This window comes from Centruroides sculpturatus, unplaced genomic scaffold (assembly GCF_000671375.1).
Source record: "Centruroides sculpturatus isolate CEXI.00-Female unplaced genomic scaffold, Cexi_2.0 scaffold1329, whole genome shotgun sequence".
Taxonomy (NCBI): Eukaryota; Metazoa; Arthropoda; class Arachnida; order Scorpiones; family Buthidae; genus Centruroides; species Centruroides sculpturatus.
In genome coordinates, this window is record NW_019385579.1 from 163,267 (window position 1) to 190,001 (window position 26,735).

At 30.2% G+C, this 26,735-nt stretch overlaps 1 long non-coding RNA gene across 1 annotated transcript in view; it reads left to right on the plus strand.

Moving 5' to 3' along the window:
• The first annotated feature begins 7,423 nt into the window (after positions 1-7,423).
• LOC111640296 overlaps positions 7,424-26,735 on the plus strand; it is a 55,645-nt gene continuing 36,333 nt past the window's right edge. The window contains exons 1-2 of the long non-coding RNA XR_002759253.1: positions 7,424-7,579; positions 7,690-7,901. This is a non-coding gene — a long non-coding RNA (uncharacterized LOC111640296). The remainder of the gene's footprint in view (positions 7,580-7,689; positions 7,902-26,735) is intronic.

Genomic DNA, 26,735 nt, shown 5'->3' on the forward strand with positions numbered 1-26,735 from the left:
AAATGTTTTTCTAATCTATTAAAAAAATGCTTTTTTGTAGTAATTTTTATTGTATATTCATACTTTATGTAAAAATAGAAATGCTAATCTTTAAAGCATCTAATATAATTAAATTGTATTGTTTGTGTTGAATGATATCTTTTGTCTTTGGCAGGATTGTATTAACTTCATAGAATTTTCATGTCCAATTTTCTCATTCTATCATAATTCATTTAAGTTCATTTTATTCATATTTTTGTTTTTTAGATGTCGGTGTTCACATGATTAGACTTCCAATTGGATTAATAATCTGATTGGAGAGGTAAATTCAAGCACAGACAATATAAGATCATTGTTCTGATTTAAATGTATAACAACTCAAATTTTTTCTATATTTTTTTTAAAAACATGTATAAACATTTCAGAATTTTTGCTGATATTTTGACAAATTGTGGATTTCCAATATAGAGCCATATTGTAAATCTATCTAATAAATATGAAGATAGTTATGATATGAGACCCCTACATTGGCAAGTGTAATTAGGAATCCACAAATTATTGAATCAACAATAAATTGATTTCTATTGACTCTTAAAGAAATTTTACTATAGTTATAAATTTTGATTTTTAACCATATCAGTTAAGTGTTAAATTTTCTTTAGAATGTAATTTTTTATTATTGAGGAAAGGAAATTTTAAATATTTTAAAAACATTTTGATTTTTTCCCACTATATGTTACTTGTTTTTAATTATCTAGTTTTCGTTATACAGTCTTTTTATAATTTGTGGTCTCAAAGTTTACAAATTAAATGCCTACGTTAGCTCATTGTTGAATTTTTTAATAATAATTTCACATTTTATTACATAATTTTCTTTTGAGAGTAATTGTTCAAGTTTTATTTTCCTTATGTGAAATAATTTTAAGTTAAAAGATTTTACTTGGACAAAAAATAAATCATTTGTCATTTTTAATTTTCTATAATAAATAAAATAATTACATTAAGATAATTTTATTTATGATTTTATGTACAAATATCCAAGACAACTGAAACTGTGTTAAGATTTGAAACCTTTTGTAATTTTATTTTTAAAACATTTGACCCTAATGTTCTATTTACAAATAAAAAGTAAGGTGAAATATATTTTCAACCAGCAAGTTGTTTAGTAGAAAACAAATATTTTCAATTATTTATTTATTTTGGTGATCATCAGGTTTCAGGAGCTTTTTGATTGAACTTCAAATTTAAACATTTTTAGTTTTGAGTTAGTATGTACAGTACATTAATGTTCTATTACTTCCAGAACTTAAAGCATTAGAAAAAAATCAATGAACACAGTTCTATATTAATTTCATAAAAACTGATTTGTGCTGTAATAATATGACTCATTATACCTTTCTAATATGCCAAAAATATTAAATCTATTAAAATTAGTGTAGAAGTATGAAAAGTGTATATTGAAATTGTAGATCTCAAGTTGAAGCTTGTTACAATTTTAGTATTAATTCGTTTTAAATCTAAGATTTTATTAAATATTTGTTATTCTGTTATGAAATTTAAGACATATTTCAAGACACTCATTACATCAAATTTAATAATTATTAACTAAAGTTTTTTGTTTAGATAAAATTATTAAAAACAGTTTATGGGTATAAATTTTATATTCATTCCAATAGTCTTTAAAAGAAATTTCATGAATTAGAGAGAATTTTTATTACTAATTTTGTGTAAGATTTGTTTAAAAATACTTTTTAAAAACAGCCAAGTTTATTTTAAGATTCAAAGCATTTTTTCACTAGTATTAAAAAAAAGATATGTATAAACTATTTTGAATATCTATATCATTATGCATTAACTTACTCTTATAAACTAATGTAAATACATAATTTTTAATTGTAATTATTGATGATGAAACAAGTTGTTGCTTGATTTTTATTATAGTTAACATATCAACAAATCTATACTATATGAACTAATTGTTTTTGACATAAATGTGATTATATTGATAAGCTAAAATAATTTAAAACTTTTAAATTTTTATTATGTTTTTAAAGTTTTCATATTGGAATAATAGGACAATTGGAAGAAATTTAAATACTTTTTGATGCATTAGAAAATAACTTAGAATTTTCCCCAATAATAATATCAATCTAAACATAAAAGTTATGATGTTTACCTATTAAAATTTATAATACTGTACAATCTTTTTGGAAATTTACAATACCTATTATGATCATGAGGATGATGATACTATTTATTAATAATTATTATTATTTAACTAATCAAACAGTCCAACTATGCAAAATGCTGTGTTGAAATGTTTTTGTTTTTAATTCTTAATTATAGCATTTTTTATAAATATACATTAATTGTAAATCATTATTTTTGTAACTAACCTTACTAAGTCTTTATTTAGTTGATCTATAGTTTAAATTGTAGTTTAAGCCTGTCACGGTTTAGACAACAGTTAATTATTGTTGGCTAATTGTTTGTCCAAAAGCAAGATTAGGTAACATAGCATACTAAAATGTGGTTGTCTAGATTTCATATCATATTCATATTCTATATTTTTTTTATTATTTTTGATAGCAGGATTTACTCTTTGCGTATAAACTTGAATATTCATATCATTAAAAACTAGCAAAGTTGCCATACTGTTCTACTTTTGTTTAGAAATTTTATAACTTCTGCAATTTCAACAGTTTTTTTTCCCTTGTAATTCCAGATTCTTATATTGATTTTAAACATGTTAAGTTATATAATATTCAAACCTATAAAATTTGGTGTATGTTTGTTATATATGTATGAGTGTTTACTTTACTGTATATATTAATGATATTCTTACATGCTTTTTATTATTATTAACTGTTGTATAACAGTTATCAGTGATGCATTTAGCAATATGGTGCCACTAGGCCCATAATATGCAGATGCCCCACAAACTAATAGTGCCACTTTTGTACTGCAATAATTGTATTTTCATGGATTTTTAAATATTGAACAGAGAAAAGGGCACTACTATTAAAAACTCCATCAATACTACCACTCTGTTCATGCAAAATATATTCATAATTTAAGATATATTAGTTAAATACAGTCAACCCCCCTGTAGCAAGGGTTCCTATAGTTCGGATTCCTATATCACGGTGAAAAAATTGCGACAGTATTTGTACAAACATGCTAAAAAAACTCCTATAATTCGGTGAAACATCATTGCTGACTCGTGTCGCGACAGGATTGGTCAAATCTAGACCAATAGCGGATATTGCAAAAACCGTTGAGTTTAAACGAGCAGCGGACCTACCAAAAACCATTTATTATTTAACATCCATAAAAATTATATTTATATTAATGATGTCTCTAAAGTTCAGCAAATTTTTCGCAAAAAAAATAATTTATCAGGAAGCACGCGAGCGCCATTTGATGACAATCTCCATAATGAAAACAAGCTTAAGCAATGGCATAGTCGANTTACAAATATTTCGTAAATAATAATGATTCGTTTAAATCTACACTACTTTTCTGTTTGCAATAATTTAATATATTTTATGATAATCGTTTTAAAATAGTATATAAAAAAGCTATTGTAAAAATTTTTATTCTCTAAGTTCCTTTTTTTTTTGATGCTGTAGGTTACTTTTAAAAATTCACGATATTCATGCCATATATTCTATATCCAATCTGAAGATATATTAGATTATAGATTCGTCTCAACACTTCCACCTTTAGATTCTAAATCCTCCTTCGCATCTGTTTAAATTTAGTTCGTAATAATAGCTACTATGTTAGGTTTCAGATCCATTCTGACAGCTATCTACATCCTAGATTCTCTCTGTCACATAAAGATCTTTTCTTAAACCTACTTCGGATTTTATGTTCTCTCTAGCATTCATTTTCAATATATGATTATTTGTTTTGTTTTAAAACAATCTATGTTTTAATTATTCGTCTACAAATTTTCGAACAAATTAATTATTCATTTGAAAAACAATTAGTATTTTATTCATAATCTTATATTAAGTGACTTTTTTTTAAATTTAAGTTTGTATTCGACAAAAAATAAATCTACAAGTTTTAATATCTCTTTTCTTTCTTTTCGATTTGAGACGTTTCTGTACTTATCCGCTCTCTCTAAATTATTAATCCTAATGTACAGGACATACAATACAAATAAATTGTAAACCTTCTGTTTATATAATTTAAATAGTAGTCTATTATATATACAAATATATAGGCCTATATAAACTCTTAAGTTTTTCGTACTTGAACTGTATTAAACAGAATTCATCATTCTTATTTAAATTATAAACCAACAATTTTCAATTTTAATAGAAGGATTTTTCTTTTTTTTTCTTTTATCAGAGATATTTTCTTTCATAAAGAGGGATTTTATTATAATTATTTATATCTTATTTTAATTTCAATTATTTTTTAAATATTTATCTATACAATAGTTTCGGAAACAAATATGGTATAGCCTACTGCAATTGATATTTAACTGAAAAATCAATAAGGAAAGAACCGTTTTTCTTTTGCGTCTAATGCTTTAATCATAAAATATAGATAAGATATAGATTAATAAGTGATCAATAGTTGTTGTTTGTTTCGTGCACTACCTTATTGAAGAACTATATGGAGCTCGTTACATTTACATCGTTCTGCTAGACGATAATGACAGCAGTAGACGTGAATAGCGACTTTTGTTATCCTAACAGGGAGAAGATATAATTCAAATTCATTACTGCATAACGTTTCATCTTTTACATATTAAGCATATGCAATTTACAATTTCAGTAGCTTCCGAATAGTGGATATAGCTTACGACCGACAAATACATTCTGCGTACGAACTGAACTCAATTCCCACGTCTGTTTACACTTTGTCTTAAGCAGAAAATAGCCCACTACTTACATGTGTGGCCACAGCTACTGCAGTGGATGTAATCAGTGGCATAATACATTCATGTTTGTCATTCGTCCAACAAATACATTAATGTATTAATTGCTTATAAAGTTAGTGAACGAGAATGGAATCTAGTTGTGGAATATTTTGCGATGTCTACTATGAGTATAATACCACGCTACTACCAGCACCAATATTGATTAAAGGATATTCGCTGTATGGAATCAATGTACTTTTTAATTATCTATAACAAAAAAACAAACACATTTTATTAAATTGTTTACGTATGTCATTTTATGAATAAAGAATTAATTTATTTTTCCGCTTTTAGTCATATAAATATTTAATTCTATAAACTAGCTTTAATGCTTGTCTGTAAATTATAAATTTAAAATCATGTTTAGATTATACAAATATAATATTTTATTATTAAAAATATTTATCTTTACTATTTTTATTTTATTCCAATAAATGTAAGGCTATGTGCTTAAAAACGTTACTTAAATTTTCTTACCTTAAATTTAATTTTTAAGTAAGAAAAAACATTTTTTGAATTTAGTATTAAACCAGAAAAGGTTAAAATATAAGTTCTTATTTTTTTTAGTAAATCATTTTTTTTTCTTTTTGATTTTTTTAAAAATAAGTTATTAAGTACTTTCAATCTAAGATAATCAAGAGAAATTTCTGCTCTTAAAAGCATTTATTAGCCGTACGACCAATAACAAAACTGCTGACAAATCAAATTATTAAAAATTATGCACAGGAAGAAACAACCATCTAATAACGTTATTAATATTAAGAGAGGCCAGTTCAGCTGTCAACATACGTTTATTAGCAAGATTCAGTAAAGGTAAAGAAAGATGGTTATTAAAATCATAATAAATTATCTACCAATTCTATTAAATAATTAAAATAATAACATTTAAATATGATTAATATATGATTAAAATGATAATTTTTTTCATTCTTTCGGAAAAAAGGTAAATAAAAAAATTAATTAAAATGTATAAATGGAAGGAAAACTAATAAATATATTTTTTAGAACGATTTATATTTTAAAAACGTAGTTTAATAGTTAAGATTTTTAAGTAGATTTATAAAAAAAAAACGATTACTAATTCTGTATTTAAATAATTAAAAAATAGACAAAGATAATTACTTTTTTGTCTTTCACTCAGAATTTTTTTCGATAATTTAATTATGCAGGTAAGTCGAAATGATAATAGAAAACAACTTTATGTCCCGTGTCTTTATCAAGTTAGATGACATTCCGTTTCAATTACACGGAGAATAATTTGTGTAATAATAGAAACATTATTTTAAAAATCAGAGAAAAATAACATCTGCTTTGTAAGATGACAATGACGTGACAAAAAACACCCACCTTGCATATATTAAGAATGATTAGTAAGATTGCGTGTTATTGATAGGCAGTTAAGAAAAACATCAAATGAAAAAAGGAATAAATCAATTCGTTTTATTATTAATTATTGATATTAATTCGAATTTATGTTGTTTTCTTTCTTATCGATCCGTAACGTTTTGACTATTTTGGCATATTTTATTTTTCCCAAATGTATTATCAAAAATATGTGGACGTTAAACATGAATTACGGCATTAATTGAATGCTGTGATGACATCAGACGAATAACATTGGTCGGTTCTAATTAAATGACCCAATTATAGTCTTCTATTGTTTTCCAAAGACTGAATTTGATCGGTCCAAAGGTATAAAGTTAAGAAAAAATAAAATAAAAAAATCTAGCGCTGTAGATAAATCCAGTGATTCATTCGTAATTTGCCATAACGTATATAAATGTAAAGAATATTTGCTTTAGGTAAATAAGGCTGTATTTCATTATAAGTTAAAATTCAAAAGAAACTTCTCAACTCTCGTTAAATATTTTCCCTTCTTTATAACGACCAGATAATGAAAATAATAATAATAATAATTAAACGTACGGCAACTGCATTAACCAATCTGTTTAAAAGGGTGAATTAAAGACAATTTTCCTGTTTATTTTTTTCTTTCTGTAGGCCTAATTAGCCGAATATTCAAGTAAATCGTTACACAGAACTAGTTGCGTTCCCAATTCAGTTCTTTATTGTAATTTACTGTTTTAAATTTCGTACTGTTTGTTATAAGACGAAAGTTAAATGACAATCATATGTTGTTATAAATCTTTTGAAAAGATCTCTTAACATTTAAACTTGTCATAAATACATTAAGTAGACAGCTTGGCGTCAGATTTCGAGAAAAGCGTAACAAAAAAATATATTAAAAAAAATGCGAATCGGAATAAAAAAACTTTTCCATTCCTTTACAACCGAAAGATCATCAACTGATGCGGGTTCCGATGACGTCACGAACAGCAACAACGTATCAACCAATCGGTGATCCGAGGGCAAGTTTATTATTGTCGAAGCGAATACAGACGTCATTTATTACGCCGAAATGCATTTTAAAATATTTATACCGAAGAAAATTTATAATTAATAACGTTATTAATATTTTATACTTGAATTTATTACGGCGGAGGTATTAGATTAGAGATAAGAAAATGTTTTAAGAATAGGAGAAAGCTTCCACCCCCCGCCGCTAGTGGATCTTTCCTCAGCTGATATTTGACTGTCGCGTTGTAGTGGATAGTGTTCGAGCAGCTTCGAACGGGATAAGAAGATGAGTGTTATCCTGAGGTAGTGTCGTCCTTTGTCTACATTAAATGATCAAAAATGGCACAAAATCATTACAAGTAGACTTTAAACATCTTGTCGACAAGTTAAATGACGGTTTTGTTCCATTTTAGGTTGGTGATTTCCAAGAAAACTTCTATTTTGATGTAGGCCTAACCAAGGCGAAGTCTCGACCAAGTTGTCAGAAAAGGACTGCAATTTTTCCGTCTTATTTTTTTTTTATATATATATTTTTCCGATTCAGTTTGGTGCTGAAATGCTTAGGTATTTGACGCAAAAACTTCGAACTCAGTCTCTTAACGAAAGCGAAGCATTCCAGTCAAAGGTAAGATTACTTCCAGCTTTTATTTTATTTATTTATTATTTTCTTGATTTACTTGTTTCCACTTTATATGTTACAACCTACATACCCTCACACATTAAAAATGAATAGAGAAAAGAAGCGTTTTTATAAATAATTTTTTTTTTTAGTTTTACAAGCCATGAAATTGGGAAAAATCTCTCATTTTTAGAATTCGAAATCGATTTTGATGGTCTTGACATTTTCTACTTCCACTTAAAAGTCCGTTTACTTGATAGTAAATAGGTTATAATATGAAAAATAATAATAATCGAAAATACATAAAATAATCTTTTTAATTAAACTAGGAATATTCAAAATGTCAAACTGTCATGCTTTCGTTAAATGAACTTTTGTCATAATTATAACCATTAAAATACAAAAGAGAACATTATAATGATGATAAACAGTCGTGTTTTAATAGAAGAAAATGTTGATTCAAAAATATTCTTTCCCTTCATAAAATACATGGGAAAACTTCAGTCAGAAGGTGTATATACTGTAACAATATATATCTGTAATATATATATATAAACTTTGCATTGTTGTATACAGAATTAATATATAATAAACAATTAAGGTTTTTCTGTTTTAGTTTAAAATTTATTTTAATTAAGAATAAATTTATTCAATAGCTACAATACAATAGACTAACTATTAATGTCTGGAAATTTATTCATGCAAAAAAATACTAATTGGCATAAAAAAAACGTGTGTGTATAAAAAACCGTTTTTTGTTTATAAGTATTTTTACAAAGTTAAATGCTATATTATTTAATGCCTGGTGATTTCTAAAAGTCAAAATTTATAGGACCATTTTTGTTTTTAATATTTATCTTTTTGAAATGTGAAAGTATGAGGTAAAGTTTTTTTCATCAGATTTAGATTAATATTGAATTTCTAGACCTGTTATAAAATTTCTAGTGTAGAAAAAAACTTTACCTATAAAAATAATTTTAATTATATTTAGTAAATTAGAATGCTAAATCAAAAAATAGATGATTTACATTCCTGTTTTACAAATATAGGTCAATGCGTGTTGATAGTTACTAATGAATAATTATTCAGCAAGAGGTTTAAAAGATGTATAAGTATTAAATTTACAAAAAAATAAATAATTACTATTACACTTAAAAACTGAAAGATCTGTATAGATAATTTGAATAGATAAAATGTAAATAGTTTTATTTTTTTAAATCATTTTTTAAGAGTAGATTGCTTGTTTTACTTTGTAATATAGGCATATTTAAAATAATCTTAATCATATCAGATTTTAGAAATTAAAATTTCCATAATATTTTTATGCATAAAAACTCAGATAAGTGTAAAATTTTGTTCTCTTTTTCTCCCATTTAAGCTAGTAGGTATGTTAATGTGAAGAAAGTACACACAAAAAACATCTTTTCATTAAAATAATAATCATATAAGATTGAAACCAACACAATAGAATAGATAGAAAAATTATATAATTAAAAATCCTATTTCATTTTTACAGTTTGAATATACCCAATAAGAATTTTTCTTTTAATATGAAATGTTTATTTCGATTTTGATTATATAAATTAAAAATTTTAAAATAAACTTATTATTAAAATAGTATTAAAAAAATTAACTTAATGTTATGATTCTTTTTAAAAATAATTTAATATATGTATACATTAGTTTATTCTACATTTAATTTACCATACTGAATATACAAACATTCAGTTTATAAAATTTCTGATTATGATGAGTCATAAAGTTCATACAAATCATAAAATTTTAAATTATTTGTAATAAACAAATATTTATTTTTATATCAACTTCTGTTTTTCATGTTTGTTATCATCTCATAAAACAATAGAAACTTAGTTTAAAATGTTTTTCTAATCTATTAAAAAAATGCTTTTTTGTAGTAATTTTTATTGTATATTCATACTTTATGTAAAAATAGAAATGCTAATCTTTAAAGCATCTAATATAATTAAATTGTATTGTTTGTGTTGAATGATATCTTTTGTCTTTGGCAGGATTGTATTAACTTCATAGAATTTTCATGTCCAATTTTCTCATTCTATCATAATTCATTTAAGTTCATTTTATTCATATTTTTGTTTTTTAGATGTCGGTGTTCACATGATTAGACTTCCAATTGGATTAATAATCTGATTGGAGAGGTAAATTCAAGCACAGACAATATAAGATCATTGTTCTGATTTAAATGTATAACAACTCAAATTTTTTCTATATTTTTTTTAAAAACATGTATAAACATTTCAGAATTTTTGCTGATATTTTGACAAATTGTGGATTTCCAATATAGAGCCATATTGTAAATCTATCTAATAAATATGAAGATAGTTATGATATGAGACCCCTACATTGGCAAGTGTAATTAGGAATCCACAAATTATTGAATCAACAATAAATTGATTTCTATTGACTCTTAAAGAAATTTTACTATAGTTATAAATTTTGATTTTTAACCATATCAGTTAAGTGTTAAATTTTCTTTAGAATGTAATTTTTTATTATTGAGGAAAGGAAATTTTAAATATTTTAAAAACATTTTGATTTTTTCCCACTATATGTTACTTGTTTTTAATTATCTAGTTTTCGTTATACAGTCTTTTTATAATTTGTGGTCTCAAAGTTTACAAATTAAATGCCTACGTTAGCTCATTGTTGAATTTTTTAATAATAATTTCACATTTTATTACATAATTTTCTTTTGAGAGTAATTGTTCAAGTTTTATTTTCCTTATGTGAAATAATTTTAAGTTAAAAGATTTTACTTGGACAAAAAATAAATCATTTGTCATTTTTAATTTTCTATAATAAATAAAATAATTACATTAAGATAATTTTATTTATGATTTTATGTACAAATATCCAAGACAACTGAAACTGTGTTAAGATTTGAAACCTTTTGTAATTTTATTTTTAAAACATTTGACCCTAATGTTCTATTTACAAATAAAAAGTAAGGTGAAATATATTTTCAACCAGCAAGTTGTTTAGTAGAAAACAAATATTTTCAATTATTTATTTATTTTGGTGATCATCAGGTTTCAGGAGCTTTTTGATTGAACTTCAAATTTAAACATTTTTAGTTTTGAGTTAGTATGTACAGTACATTAATGTTCTATTACTTCCAGAACTTAAAGCATTAGAAAAAAATCAATGAACACAGTTCTATATTAATTTCATAAAAACTGATTTGTGCTGTAATAATATGACTCATTATACCTTTCTAATATGCCAAAAATATTAAATCTATTAAAATTAGTGTAGAAGTATGAAAAGTGTATATTGAAATTGTAGATCTCAAGTTGAAGCTTGTTACAATTTTAGTATTAATTCGTTTTAAATCTAAGATTTTATTAAATATTTGTTATTCTGTTATGAAATTTAAGACATATTTCAAGACACTCATTACATCAAATTTAATAATTATTAACTAAAGTTTTTTGTTTAGATAAAATTATTAAAAACAGTTTATGGGTATAAATTTTATATTCATTCCAATAGTCTTTAAAAGAAATTTCATGAATTAGAGAGAATTTTTATTACTAATTTTGTGTAAGATTTGTTTAAAAATACTTTTTAAAAACAGCCAAGTTTATTTTAAGATTCAAAGCATTTTTTCACTAGTATTAAAAAAAAGATATGTATAAACTATTTTGAATATCTATATCATTATGCATTAACTTACTCTTATAAACTAATGTAAATACATAATTTTTAATTGTAATTATTGATGATGAAACAAGTTGTTGCTTGATTTTTATTATAGTTAACATATCAACAAATCTATACTATATGAACTAATTGTTTTTGACATAAATGTGATTATATTGATAAGCTAAAATAATTTAAAACTTTTAAATTTTTATTATGTTTTTAAAGTTTTCATATTGGAATAATAGGACAATTGGAAGAAATTTAAATACTTTTTGATGCATTAGAAAATAACTTAGAATTTTCCCCAATAATAATATCAATCTAAACATAAAAGTTATGATGTTTACCTATTAAAATTTATAATACTGTACAATCTTTTTGGAAATTTACAATACCTATTATGATCATGAGGATGATGATACTATTTATTAATAATTATTATTATTTAACTAATCAAACAGTCCAACTATGCAAAATGCTGTGTTGAAATGTTTTTGTTTTTAATTCTTAATTATAGCATTTTTTATAAATATACATTAATTGTAAATCATTATTTTTGTAACTAACCTTACTAAGTCTTTATTTAGTTGATCTATAGTTTAAATTGTAGTTTAAGCCTGTCACGGTTTAGACAACAGTTAATTATTGTTGGCTAATTGTTTGTCCAAAAGCAAGATTAGGTAACATAGCATACTAAAATGTGGTTGTCTAGATTTCATATCATATTCATATTCTATATTTTTTTTATTATTTTTGATAGCAGGATTTACTCTTTGCGTATAAACTTGAATATTCATATCATTAAAAACTAGCAAAGTTGCCATACTGTTCTACTTTTGTTTAGAAATTTTATAACTTCTGCAATTTCAACAGTTTTTTTTCCCTTGTAATTCCAGATTCTTATATTGATTTTAAACATGTTAAGTTATATAATATTCAAACCTATAAAATTTGGTGTATGTTTGTTATATATGTATGAGTGTTTACTTTACTGTATATATTAATGATATTCTTACATGCTTTTTATTATTATTAACTGTTGTATAACAGTTATCAGTGATGCATTTAGCAATATGGTGCCACTAGGCCCATAATATGCAGATGCCCCACAAACTAATAGTGCCACTTTTGTACTGCAATAATTGTATTTTCATGGATTTTTAAATATTGAACAGAGAAAAGGGCACTACTATTAAAAACTCCATCAATACTACCACTCTGTTCATGCAAAATATATTCATAGTTTAAGATATATTAGTTAAATACAGTCAACCCCCCTGTAGCAAGGGTTCCTATAGTTCGGATTCCTATATCACGGTGAAAAAATTGCGACAGTATTTGTACAAACATGCTAAAAAAACTCCTATAATTCGGTGAAACATCATTGCTGACTCGTGTCGCGACAGGATTGGTCAAATCTAGACCAATAGCGGATATTGCAAAAACCGTTGAGTTTAAACGAGCAGCGGACCTACCAAAAACCATTTATTATTTAACATCCATAAAAATTATATTTATATTAATGATGTCTCTAAAGTTCAGCAAATTTTTCGCAAAAAAAATAATTTATCAGGAAGCACGCGAGCGCCATTTGATGACAATCTCCATAATGAAAACAAGCTTAAGCAATGGCATAGTCGAACGATGCACACTCGGTAAGTAATCCTACAATTTTTTGTTTATAGTATATAGTTTATATGGATTATTCCCAAAAAATTATACATATTTTGGAAATGTTGAGTCGAATTAGTCTAGAATCGATTTTAATTTTATGGAAGAAAACCTTTCAAACAGCTGTAGTCTGTAAACTGTATACGTGCCGGGCTGTGATTGGCTGGACTCGTAGAAAATGGATTCATAAAAACCAGAACGTATTCATCGTGTTATAGGGGGGTCAACTGTATCAATGTTTTTATTAAGCTTTTAATTTGGACTAATTCTTTTATTTATTGTTTTATATAAAATTACTTTTCTATTTTGTTGTTATTTTGAAGCTTTATTCCTTATGACTGGGCCTAATGAGAAATGCATCACTGTCCATTTACATAAAAGTACATGCCGTACATTAAAAAAATATATTACACTTAATATAATATTGATTTGATAGTGGGTCATACAAAAAACAGTTTCTTCTCAATTACATGTCATTCTTTCTCAAGTATCCTAATCAGTTCTGGATTAAGGTGTTTGGGAGTCCTTGAGTCCTTGGACTATTGAATTTGGAACCTTTTTACCAATCCCCTGGCAATGCTGGCAAACAACCATTAGCTACTTTTTGATATGACTTTGTAATGTCTTGCAATATTTTTTGTTAATAATACTTTTGTAGTCTTAGAAAATGATCATATTTGCAACCTATAAATTATTTTGTAGTTACAATTCAAAACACTAATGAGAGTCTGGAAAGACTTCAAAGACCCAGTTATAAAATAGCCAAATTGGCAACACTGTTCCTAAACTGTAGATAGACTCTAGCAATGCTAGCATTGTTTGAACATATTGCAAAAGTGCAAATATAAAGGCACCAATCAAGAAATAGTTCTATAAATTATAAAAATTGATATTTTAGTTTTAATACTTATTTCTAGATTGAATTTGCATTTTTAAGTTTCCTTGTATTTATGCAGACTGTTTTTTATCTCAACTGCAGTTTAAAAAAATCAAATAAAGCTTGAGGCAGAGCATTTGACTCTTAAGCAGTTTGGGTCCTAGGCTACAAACCTTTTCTCTTAATCTAGCACAAGGCTATGAAACAAATTCAAATATTTATCACATTCCTCAAATTGATGCATTATTCTTTAAGAAAATTGATATTTCTGATATAACAGATTTTCAGTATTTAGCAAGATTAGTATTTACAAGTGAATTATAATATTGTTTGAAACTTTTCCATTATGAATAAAAATTATCAATATTATTAGTTTTTTTAATTACCATTCTGATGTTGATAAAGAATGATTGATGACTATTTTATTTTTCATAAGCAATAAAAATTGTAATATTAAATATGTAATTGTTTTTCTTTTTTTTATTCACAGCATTTTTTGTATTTTATTTATAAGCTGAACATTTTCCAAGCTTATAATTTCATCATTGTTCTGAATACATATGTAAACTAAGTTTTGAGTTTTTTCTATAAAACTCTATAATATTGTAATACTCTTCTCATTAAAATAATTCAAATGTGTAAATTATTATACTGTTCTGTATTACATCATATTTGTTGTAAATTATATAAATACATTAATATACAGTATTTGATTTTTATTCTATGATTTTACTATTCAGTAAGTGCAGCAATATAAAAAAATCGTCTTCGTAGAATTGCTTTTACAATACATGCTATATAGTGTACACTACAACCCTTAGTCTGTATTACTTGACATTGTTAGATCACATTGTTGAAGAATAGAATGTTTTAATTTTACATTATAAAATTTTATTGATCTGATAAATTGAATCTAGAAGCTCAGAAGTTACTAAACCAAGTCTTTGGATTAAAATGTTTTATCTCTTGTAGTGTACTTTAATAAAAGGCTCTCTATTTAATCAGATTTTATGAGTGTGTGATGAAGATTATAACCATATTTAATTATATCTACTATAAATATCATAGTGAGAAAAAGCTAAATGTTAAGCAGTAAATATTAACCTAAACCATTTGTTGGTTTATGTATTGATAGTTTCAAGTAATGCTCTGTTAGCACTGTAAAAGGATTATTTTCTGAAAAATTGCATCTGTTCAATTTAGAATTAGATATGAAATTTAGTGTAGTATAAAATGTAGGAAAATAATGCTAATGTTTGAAATTTCAAAATATATAAGTTTAAAATTTATTTCATTGAACTCATTTTAAATTTAAAGCCAATTTTTATAGTTTAGTCATTTGTAATTTTCATATTCTTTATACGTGTTTGTCATTGCTGCAATTTTTAATATAAACTGCATTATCATTATTATATTTATTATTGATTTTAAATTATTTTAAAGATACATACATACTTTTTTTANCAGCTAGATTGGTGATTTCCATCTGATGATCCCATGGAGGATCAAGACGTCCATAGCGTCATTAGGAAAGGTAGTATAAGCCACACTACTTCTATCAATGATAAACCTTTCTCTGTGAATGAGATCTCCAGAGAATTTATAACATCAAAAAACAGAAAGCACCAGGACCAGATGGTATTACTTGGAGGATGGCCCAACGTGCCTATATGGTGATTCCTATGACCTTTTTGGTTCTCTTCAACAAATGCTTGAGCTCGGGTTACTTCCCCAGACTTGGAAGGTGGCCTCTGTTAAACTGATTCTGAAAGACAAAAATAAACCTCTAAATGCTTTTTCAGATTACTGTCCCATCTCACTACTATCGATAGTTGGCAAGGTCTTGGATGCTCTCATGGCAAATAGGATCCAACATCACTTAGAAACCAACAAATGGTTGGATAACAGTCAATACGGTTTTAGAAAGGGCAGATGTGCCCTGAAGCAATGGGCAAAATTGTGGACTATGTCCAGGCTGCCAAGGATACTGGGAACCATTCAATCATGGTTTCAATTGACTTTAAAGGTGTGTTTGACCATGTCTGGTGGCAAGCCATCTTATACGAACTGGTTCAAGCCAATTTCCCACATAATATCCTAATGCTCCTAAGGAGTTACCTCTCAGAAAGGTTTGCAGTGGCCATTGAGAAGGGAAAAACACTACACAGGACTGTCATTTCCAGGAATTGCCCACAGGGCTCGAAATTGGGCCCCCCCCCTCTGGAATATCTTGTACAACGGGCTGCTGAGGCTGTCTTGGGCCATATCTCTATTGGCAACCCATACACACAGGGTTATGCTGATAATAAGGTCCTCCTCCTCCCAAGCCCCAACCAAACGACCCTGCAGAACCTAACTAACACTTAAAAGAGATCTACAAGTGGAATGTAAACCATCGTCTAAACATCAACTACAGTAAATGTTGTGCCATGATCTTTCTGAAGTAACCCCCTGAAAAAGAAGCCAGTAATTAAAATTAATGATCACAGGATTCAAAACACAAATAACATCAAATATCTTGGTGTGCTATTTGACCCAAAACTTTCTTGGAAGGACCACACCTATTATATATATGATAAATCGACAAAGATGAACTCGTTACTCCAGCATATCTCTAGGAACCTCTGGGGCTTAGACTCCAAGCACAGCAAGACTATTTATAAAGGGGCTATTGAACCTATTCTCACATACTGATGTGAGATGTGGGTGCATATTGTCAGAAGGTGCATATTGTCAAAAAGCTTCTCTCTGCACAGTGCACTGCAGCATTTGCCATCACCAATCCTATAGGACTGCATCCACTGATGCCCTCCTTATCATAGCAGGGATGACCCCATCCATTGGGTCATCCTGAAGAAATGTCCTTTTGAACTTGTGATATTTGTATAAATATATAGGTGGATATAGTTTATAAAACCTGTTTATTATTAAAGATGCTGAATCTTGAAATTTACAAATACTATTGATATGGATAATAGGAATTTCTAATGTTCAGTCACCTTTATTCAAGAGATATGTATGCCAGAAGTGCAGTTATGATAGTTCAGCATGGTAACCTGTTTGGAAAACTAATTTTGTGGAAGTCTGAGAAGTTGTAATATTTTTTATGCTTATAAAATTGTATCTACATATTATATAAAATTGTATTTACATTGATAACCTGTGGAAATGTATAGGAATGATGCCCAGGCAGCATTTGTTATCAAATGATGTCATGCATTTGCATCAGGTGAGGACAGTTAAAATGGACAATCTAATTTTTGACAAAAGAAGTTGAGCAATTCATCATACATGCAACTTTGAAAGGTGCATATTATTTAATTTTAAATGTATGCTTTTAACCTTGATCTACTCTCTAATATTGTATAGCTATCATTGTGGAAGTGAGATATATCATGCAAAAGATTACATTACTACCATAATCGGCCAATGTGAGTATATAAATAATAAACATCATTAATCCTGATGAGTATATGAATTACCAATGATTTATACTTAATTGCAAGAAGTGGTACAATCAGTCCAATTTTTTTTTAGAAAAGTCTAAAGCAATATCATTTTATTTCATCGTATTAATCTTTTTAATAAAACTTTGTCCATAAGAATATAAAAAATAGTGGTTAATTTTGATTAGAAATAATTGATTTTAGAATTGAATATTTTTTAAATTTTAATTTATAGACAATTGCAATAGTATTTTGAATTAAGTTTGGTTCCTAATTTGAAACTTTCCTCTGTCTTTATTTTCATTCTTATACTTCTAGTTCAGTGTTATACTATATTAGTTATTATAACAAAAATATATTGATACAATACATAGAAATAAAAAAATATGAAGTAGTAAAATCAAAATATACTAATTAATTAAAAATTTTACAACTCTGTGCAATTCAGGATGTAACTTGTGTTGTTTTTATATAATATAGTTCATCCATTAGTTTACAGTATGTATTTTTAAATAAGTATATGTTCAAATTGGTATGAAAGAGGTTCAGTACAAAGATGAAACTTGAAACAAAATTGTATTTAACTGATGTTAACAAATATGATTTTGAGAGTGAGTTTTGTCTTGAGTCTGTATAAATAAAATTAAAAAAACAAACATCAAATTGTTAATTTTTTCCTCTTCACTAAGCTTAACTTCTGAGGAGTTGATTCCAGGAGCTTTCTGCTCTAGGAGTAAAAAAATTTTGAGAGATTTGACATTTTTTACTTTCAACAATATCAAAATGCTATTGTCTATTCTTTAGTTTGTTTTAATATATATACTCCAAAAAATTGATTGTCTTGTTGAATAAATATAGAGGAATAGTCCTCAATGCAGGAGTTTCCTGAAATTTAATTAAAAAGTTTTAATTCTTATCCTGAGAAATCTGGGAAAGTCGTCAACCCTATCTTTCACTGAATTGCACAGTTTTCAGTTTCTGTTAAAGTTTGCATATAATATATAGTTGTGGTTTTTGCATAAAACTATTGTAAATAATAATTACAATATAAAGGATGTTACAGTCGACCCCCCTCTATAACACAGGTTCCTATAGTTTGGATTTCTACATCAGGGCAAAAAAATTGTGACAGTATTCGTACAAACATGCTAAAAAAAAACTCCTATAATTCGGTAAAATGTCATCGCTGACTCGTGTCGTGACAGGATTGCACAAACCGTGGAGTTTAAACGAGCAGCAGACCTACCAAAAACCATTTATTATTTAACGTCCATAAAAATTGTATTTATATTAATGATGTCTCTAAAGTTCAGCGAATTTTTCGCAAAAAAAATAAATTATCAGGAAGCATGCGAGCGCCATTCGATGACAATCTCCACGACGAAAACAAGCTTAAGCAACGGCGCAGTCAAACGATGCACACTCAGTAAGTAATCCTACAATTTTTTGTTTATAGCATAGTTTATATGGATTATTCCTAAAAAATTATACGTATTTTGGAAATGTTGAGTCGAATTAGTCTAGAATCGATTAATTTTATGGAAGAAACCTTTCAAACAGCCGTAGTCCATAAACTGCATACATGCCTGTGATTAGCTGGACTCCTAGAAGCTGGATTCATAAAAACAGGAACGTATCTACCGTGCTATAGGGGGGTCGACTGTATAAATTTTAAAATGTACAGGGTGGCCATAATTAGAAGTTTTAGAGCTCAATTGTAAAAAATCTGTTCAGCCAAATTCAACAAAAATTGATGTACCTACTTTTCAGACCATGGGATTTCAATTTCTGTAATAAAAGATTTTTACTTCAGATTTGCCACTAGGGGGAAAATGGCACTATACATGGAGCTAATTGCATATTCACTCTCACAAATATGAAATTATGCAAATTTCAGTCAACTGATATCAAATTTGCATATAAATTCAACCAACCCAATGTTTGATATGGTTATTTAATGCAATGCATAGTTTACATGATCCTGCTTTGCTTGTAATGCTTTATTACCAAAATAACAGCGATGCTTCTGTTGCACTTTGGTTATTCTGTATGGCAAAGAGCTTACAGAAATGTCCCATGATCAGTTTATGGAAAATGATCTCACACTTTGAAAATACCATACCTTTACAAGTGCAATTAGGATAAGGGCACAAATCGATATCAAATGAGGAACTTGAGCATGTTGCAACTACTGTAGTGCAGGGGTGGCCAACAAGTCGATCATGATCGACCGGTCGATCGCAAAACCAATTTTGGTCAATCGCTCGCGATGTCTTCACTTAATGTGTTACACTTGTAAATTGTAACCGAACGCAACTGTAGTGATATTGGACTTCCTCGGATGAGGTTTTGTCAGTCCACGTGCAATCCATTTGCGAACAATTGTAAAAGGGGAATAAGAAATGTAGACAAAAGGTCGTAAAACCGAAAAAAAAAAGAAGGGACAGAGAGAGTAGGTCAGGACACAGTAGAGAGAAGGGTGAAGTGGTGGTCCCCGAAAGTGACAACGTTGAGTTTCAATTTTTCTTCTGTTTAAAATGCAAGGACCTTTTCTTCGTGTTATAAATTAAATTGTGGCTTTTCTTTTTTATCTAAACTTAGTATGTATTTCACACCTCCCTCCCCCTCGCCACTTAGAGGTTTTAACAGGGATGGGCAACCTTTTTCTGTGTAAGGGCCACATTTCAAAACTTTTGAACTAATGCCGGCCATATACAAGATAAAAGAGGAGGGAAAATGCCGGTAAATCACAATTATTTATTCATATATAATTATAAAATAGAATGGGTATACTTAATTTAACTTCTATAACTGATGTAAATGTAATGTATCAAAAATATTTGATTAAATATTAGTCACTGCTAGTTTTAAATTAGTTTCGAGGCGAGTCTGTTAGCCGGTTTCTCATTTTAATTTTTACTAAATTCATTGCAGGAAAAAACTATTCACACACACAAGTTGTAGAAAATAACGTTTGAATTTTTGCTGCATATTTCTTAAGCTAGGAAATTGATATATTTATACAGATTTTATGCGACTCAAGCCGCGGAATGACCATCCCTGACTTATACTATGCCTACGACAACGAGTTGATCGCGACACATTTTTAAGATAAAAAGTAGATCTTATGTACACAAGTTGGCCATCCCTGCTGTAGTGGAAGGTAATGCTACAGATGGATCTCATGGTTCTTGGGCAATATCCATGCAACTGGATATGCCTTATTCAACTGCATGGAAAATCGAGAGAAGTGCATCCACCTCAAGGTACAGACGTGTGTTTTTGTATCCAACTTTCAATCAAAGTTTCGACTGGTTAATCTTGGATTACCCTATCAGGTAATACATCACCGGATTCAGCAAAGTGTCCGCCTTGTGGGTAGCAGTTTTATTATCTTCCAAGAATTTTTCCGGGTGTTATCCTCTCCAGAAGGCCAAAGACTTTTCAGACTTTTCCAATTAATTGGCTCATCAAGTTTTTTTATTTTATTTTTTATTATTTTTTGGTCGGTATAATCCCTGTCATGTCATTCTCCATGTTCTCTGTAAATATCGCGTCATTGGGCTAATTATCTTTTATATTACTCGCGTTTTATTTTCTGGTCTATACAAAGGCCAGTATTCTGTTTCACATGGCAGTTAGCCACTCAGCATGTCTTGCACCACTCAGTGCTTGGCATCTATGCTTTGTAAGGTTTCTCCTGCAGGTTTTATTTGTATTTATGATTAAATAGGCACTGGGTCAGGCGTGTGTATTCCTCAACACAGTGTTTACTTGCCTCTTGTGTGTATCGTACGACATTTTATTCTTCCGCCGATCAGTGTGTGGCGGCACCGGTATGGCATTTGGTGTTGCATGCTGGACTTCAATCAAGTTACACTTCATTTTGTCGTCGCTTCTAGGGTACTTGGCTAAGCTCCAAGCACCCGAAGTCTCCACTTGGAACCCGTGTTCTTCATTTATGCATTGAGAGTCTATTTGTCTTAAGCTGAACAGCTTGGCTTCAAGTGCATCGTACAACCTGTCCAGCTACTCACTATCAGCCTTCTGTTTCCTCACTCTTCATGGCTTAGTTCTGGCACAACTTCTCTTGCCGTGTACTGTAACTCATGCTCCATCATTTGTGCATCTCGCAGTAATCATGGCATCTATTTACGGTGAGAGCTCACTTAATAACAGTTTCATTGAAGAGGAATTAATTTCCTCGATAAACAGTGGCGATTTCAACTCCAAATTGCCAATATGGCCCAGCCCGGTGGAGGACCGAAGGGGCTATAAAGTAATGGAACCAATGGCAGAATTTGACCTTCTATCCCTTAACACCAGCTCACTTCCTACTTTCTCTTCCAGTATTGGGGATAGCTGGATAGACATCTACCTGGGCAATAAGCACTTTACAAAGTTAAACATCAATTGTCAGATGCTTGATCTTGTCTCCACCAGTGACTATTCATATATTGCCAGAAAGATTGTCATCTTCCATCCCAGTAAACTTTAAAATAAGTAACTCCACCAACTGGGAATACTTTGAAGACTGTCTAAAAACTTTATGGAACCCTACGGACCTCAACAGCATCAACACCAAACTTGAAATAGACCTGGTGGTTGAGCAGCTTCAAGCTGCCCTGCAGCATGCATTCTTCTGCACCACAAGGATGAAGACCAGTAAGATCTTGGTCCCATGGTGGAACAGTGCCTTGGAGGCAAGTAAAAAAAAAAGTCCACCAAGCCAACAAAAGATACAGGTGCGAAAAGAATCCTTTCACCAAGCATACTCTCAAAGAGGCTTATAAAACTCTTATAAGACAAGGAATAAATCCTGGAAGGATTTTTGCACCTCTTTCAATGCACAGGGTCCATGGTCAGTTCCATTTTATACAGTCTTTAAAAAAGACAGGGCCACATCAACTCCCTCCAATGATCTTGACCAACTCTAGCTATACCACCAATCTAGCTGATACTTATAAGACTGTGTCTTCTCGACACAGTCTTATAAGCATCAGCTAGATTGGTGATTTCCATCTGATGATCCCATGGAGGATCAAGACGTCCATAGCGTCATTAGGAAAGGTAGTATAAGCCACACTACTTCTATCAATGATAAACCTTTCTCTGTGAATGAGATCTCCAGAGAATTTATAACATCAAAAAACAGAAAGTACCAGGACCAGATGGTATTACTTGGAGGATGGCCCAACGTGCCTATATGGTGATTCCTATGACCTTTTTGGTTCTCTTCAACAAATGCTTGAGCTCGGGTTACTTCCCCAGACTTGGAAGGTGGCCTCTGTTAAACTGATTCTGAAAGACAAAAATAAACCTCTAAATGCTTTTTCAGATTACTGTCCCATCTCACTACTATCGATAGTTGGCAAGGTCTTGGATGCTCTCATGGCAAATAGGATCCAACATCACTTAGAAACCAACAAATGGTTGGATAACAGTCAATAAGGTTTTAGAAAGGGCAGATGTGCCCTCAAGCAATGGGCAAAATTGTGGACTATGTCCAGGCTGCCAAGGATACTGGGAACCATTCAATCATGGTTTCAATTGACTTTAAAGGTGTGTTTGACCATGTCTGGTGGCAAGCCATCTTATACGAACTGGTTCAAGCCAATTTCCCACATAATATCCTAATGCTCCTAAGGAGTTACCTCTCAGAAAGGTTTGCAGTGGCCATTGAGAAGGGAAAAACACTACACAGGACTGTCATTTCCAGGAATTGCCCACAGGGCTCGAAATTGGGCCCCCCCCCTCTGGAATATCTTGTACAACGGGCTGCTGAGGCTGTCTTGGGCCATATCTCTATTGGCAACCCATACACACAGGGTTATGCTGATAATAAGGTCCTCCTCCTCCCAAGCCCCAACCAAACGACCCTGCAGAACCTAACTAACACTTAAAAGAGATCTACAAGTGGAATGTAAACCATCGTCTAAACATCAACTACAGTAAATGTTGTGCCATGATCTTTCTGAAGTAACCCCCTGAAAAAGAAGCCAGTAATTAAAATTAATGATCACAGGATTCAAAACACAAATAACATCAAATATCTTGGTGTGCTATTTGACCCAAAACTTTCTTGGAAGGACCACACCTATTATATATATGATAAATCGACAAAGATGAACTCGTTACTCCAGCATATCTCTAGGAACCTCTGGGGCTTAGACTCCAAGCACAGCAAGACTATTTATAAAGGGGCTATTGAACCTATTCTCACATACTGATGTGAGATGTGGGTGCATATTGTCAGAAGGTGCATATTGTCAAAAAGCTTCTCTCTGCACAGTGCACTGCAGCATTTGCCATCACCAAGTCCTATAGGACTGCATCCACTGATGCCCTCCTTATCATAGCAGGGATGACCCCATCCATTGGGTCATCCTGAAGAAATATCTGTTTCACAAGCTAAAGCAACTAGCCACATCAGAAATTGACATGGACCATTTGCAGTCTCTAATTAAAAAGTTTAAACTGCCTGCAGGCATAAGTGTCCTAGGGAAATTCCTCCTGGACCATGGACTGGACATTAACTATGACTTGCATACCCATCATCCTGCCAATGACCCAGGCTGTAACATCTGCCTCCATCAATCTACCATCTCACGAGGTATAAACTACTACACCAATGGAACCAAATCTCCAGGTGTAGTAGGTGCGGCTGTTATCCTCGATGATCCAATGAAGAAAACCTTCTGGCAAGGTGCTATAGGCTGGATTCATCTTGCTCCATCAACCAAGCTGAGTCGCTAGATATCCTTAACACCCTCAGACATATTCAGGATAATATTACCAGTTACAACGGTGAAAACATCATCATCATCGGCAACAATTGACTCGCCCTTTACCAGATTCATAAGCATAATTGCCGCCTTCCCATAATCAACAATAGCTTAAAGATCCTATACAAAATCTTGGATACTGTCAATATAAAATTTTACTGGATCAACGGCCACTCAGGAAGTAGTGTCAATGACAAGACGGACAATCTGGCCAAAAAGACCACCTCTTTATCCACGGTGTATAGCTACTCCTTGATCCCCCTGTCCTGGGTTCAAGATAAGCTGGACTCAATTCTAATGTCTTGCTGGCAGGAGGAGTGGAATGAGAGCCTGACAGGATGTCTCACCCACAACTTTTTCCCCAACATCTCTCATAGGATCAGCAATCACCATTTTATTACCAGTCACATCATGAGCCAATTTCTAATAGCACACAACTTCAGAGCCTACCTCTATAGGTTCTCAAAGAAGGGGAACAGTTTGTGCCTCTGTGATACTAATGAGAACAAAGAACCAATACACCTAATTTTCATCTGCCCTGTTCACTCATGCCACCGTGCAAACCTTTGTAGGACTATTGTGGAATGTGGGTATCCTTGGCCCTGTGAACTATACACCTTTATAGAGGACCAGATAATCTGTCAAGAATTCAAGACCTTCATGGAACACCTGAAACTAATGCACTATACCACTACCAGCCCAAGTGGCATCTAATGGACAGCTCATCTTCTGAGTCAACAGTGACCCCTCCCCCAAAAGGGACTCCTTACTGTTTCTTCTCAGTCCCACCCTTTTTTTTTTCTTTCAAGGCAACCTTATCTGTCCAACTCTTCAAGGTATTACACTATGAGCCATCTCCTTTCCTGTAAATACAAATTGTTCTACACGCATATACCATTGTATTTCCTTGTCTTATCCAACAGTCCTCCTTTGTGGCTCATGTCCTTCTTTTTCAAATTTCAAATCTTCAACCATCCCACCTTCCTAACTTTCCTTAAATTGATCTCCTTCCTTCCTTCCTTCACCCATCTTTCTTATCTTTTAAGGCTACACCTTTGAGTACAGCCTTTTCTTTCACATGTATGTATGCATGGAAAATCATGTACAAAGTGTTTCCCCTACAAGACTAGCAATGTTCAACTACTTCTTCCAGAGGATCTGGAAATGTGCCTGCACTCTTCCTCTGTTTCCTCTGTTTTAGCTGGCAATGCATCATGGAAGTGGATGATGCATTGCCTTGGAACATCCTATGGAGCAATGAAGCACCTTTTTATCTGAATGGCATTGTCAATATATGCAATTGTTGCCTTTTGAGTTACTGACACTTTTTATGCAATTGAGCAGATTTTCTTGCAGCCATGGAAAGTCAGTGTGGTGTGGCTTTACTGTCTTGTTCATAATTGGTCCATACTTTTTCAAAGAATCCAAACCAGCTGGACCAGTGACTTCTTCTGTCACTACAGTGAGATATCGACAAATGCTGTTCAACTTCATTATTCTACAATTCTGACAGTGTAGATGTCTCAACACTACCATAATTTATGCAGATGGAGCACCCCTTAACATAGGATTGAATGTGCAGCAAGTCCTATGACAACATTTCACCAAACACCAAATAATTAGTCAAGTATTCCTACAAAATGGCCAGTCTGTTTACCTAACCTTATTCCATGTGACTTTTGGTTGTGGAGGGTATTTAAAAGCTTAGTTTACCAAGAACATTTGGATAGTTTAGCAACTTTGAAGGACCAAATAATGCTTCGTGTCACAAATTAGAGATATGGTATGTTCTGCAGTGGAAAATGAGGTTCATAGAATCTAGTTTTGTAAACATGTGCAACATTACTATATTAAACCATGTTTGTAATTGAGTCAGAATAAAAACTATTTCCAATCTTTTTATTTCCTTTACTCCTTGTACAGTACAGTGCCATTTTCTCCCTAGTGACAAATCTGAAGTAAAATCTTTTATTACAGAAATCAAAATTCTATGGTCTGAGTAGTATGTACACCAATTTTTGGTTGAGTTTGGCCAAAGAGATTTTGTACAATTGAGCTTGAAATACCTCCACTTTAATTATGGCCACCTGGTATATTATCCATAATTTTTATTTACACTGTAGTGAAATTAAAGTATAGAACAGCAGAAAATAAGCTTAATTACATTATGAAATATACTGTATACAAATATAATTTCTACATCTATTTTAAACTTCATAATTTGAATTTAGACTATTTACAAAAAGTCAAAAATAACTTTTGAGTCCATCTTTATCCCTTATACACTACCACAGAAGTAACAGTAAAAGGTGGATAAAAATGATAGTGTGAAGAATTTCTGTGTGTTTTTAATTGTAAAAGTGTCAGAAACCTACAA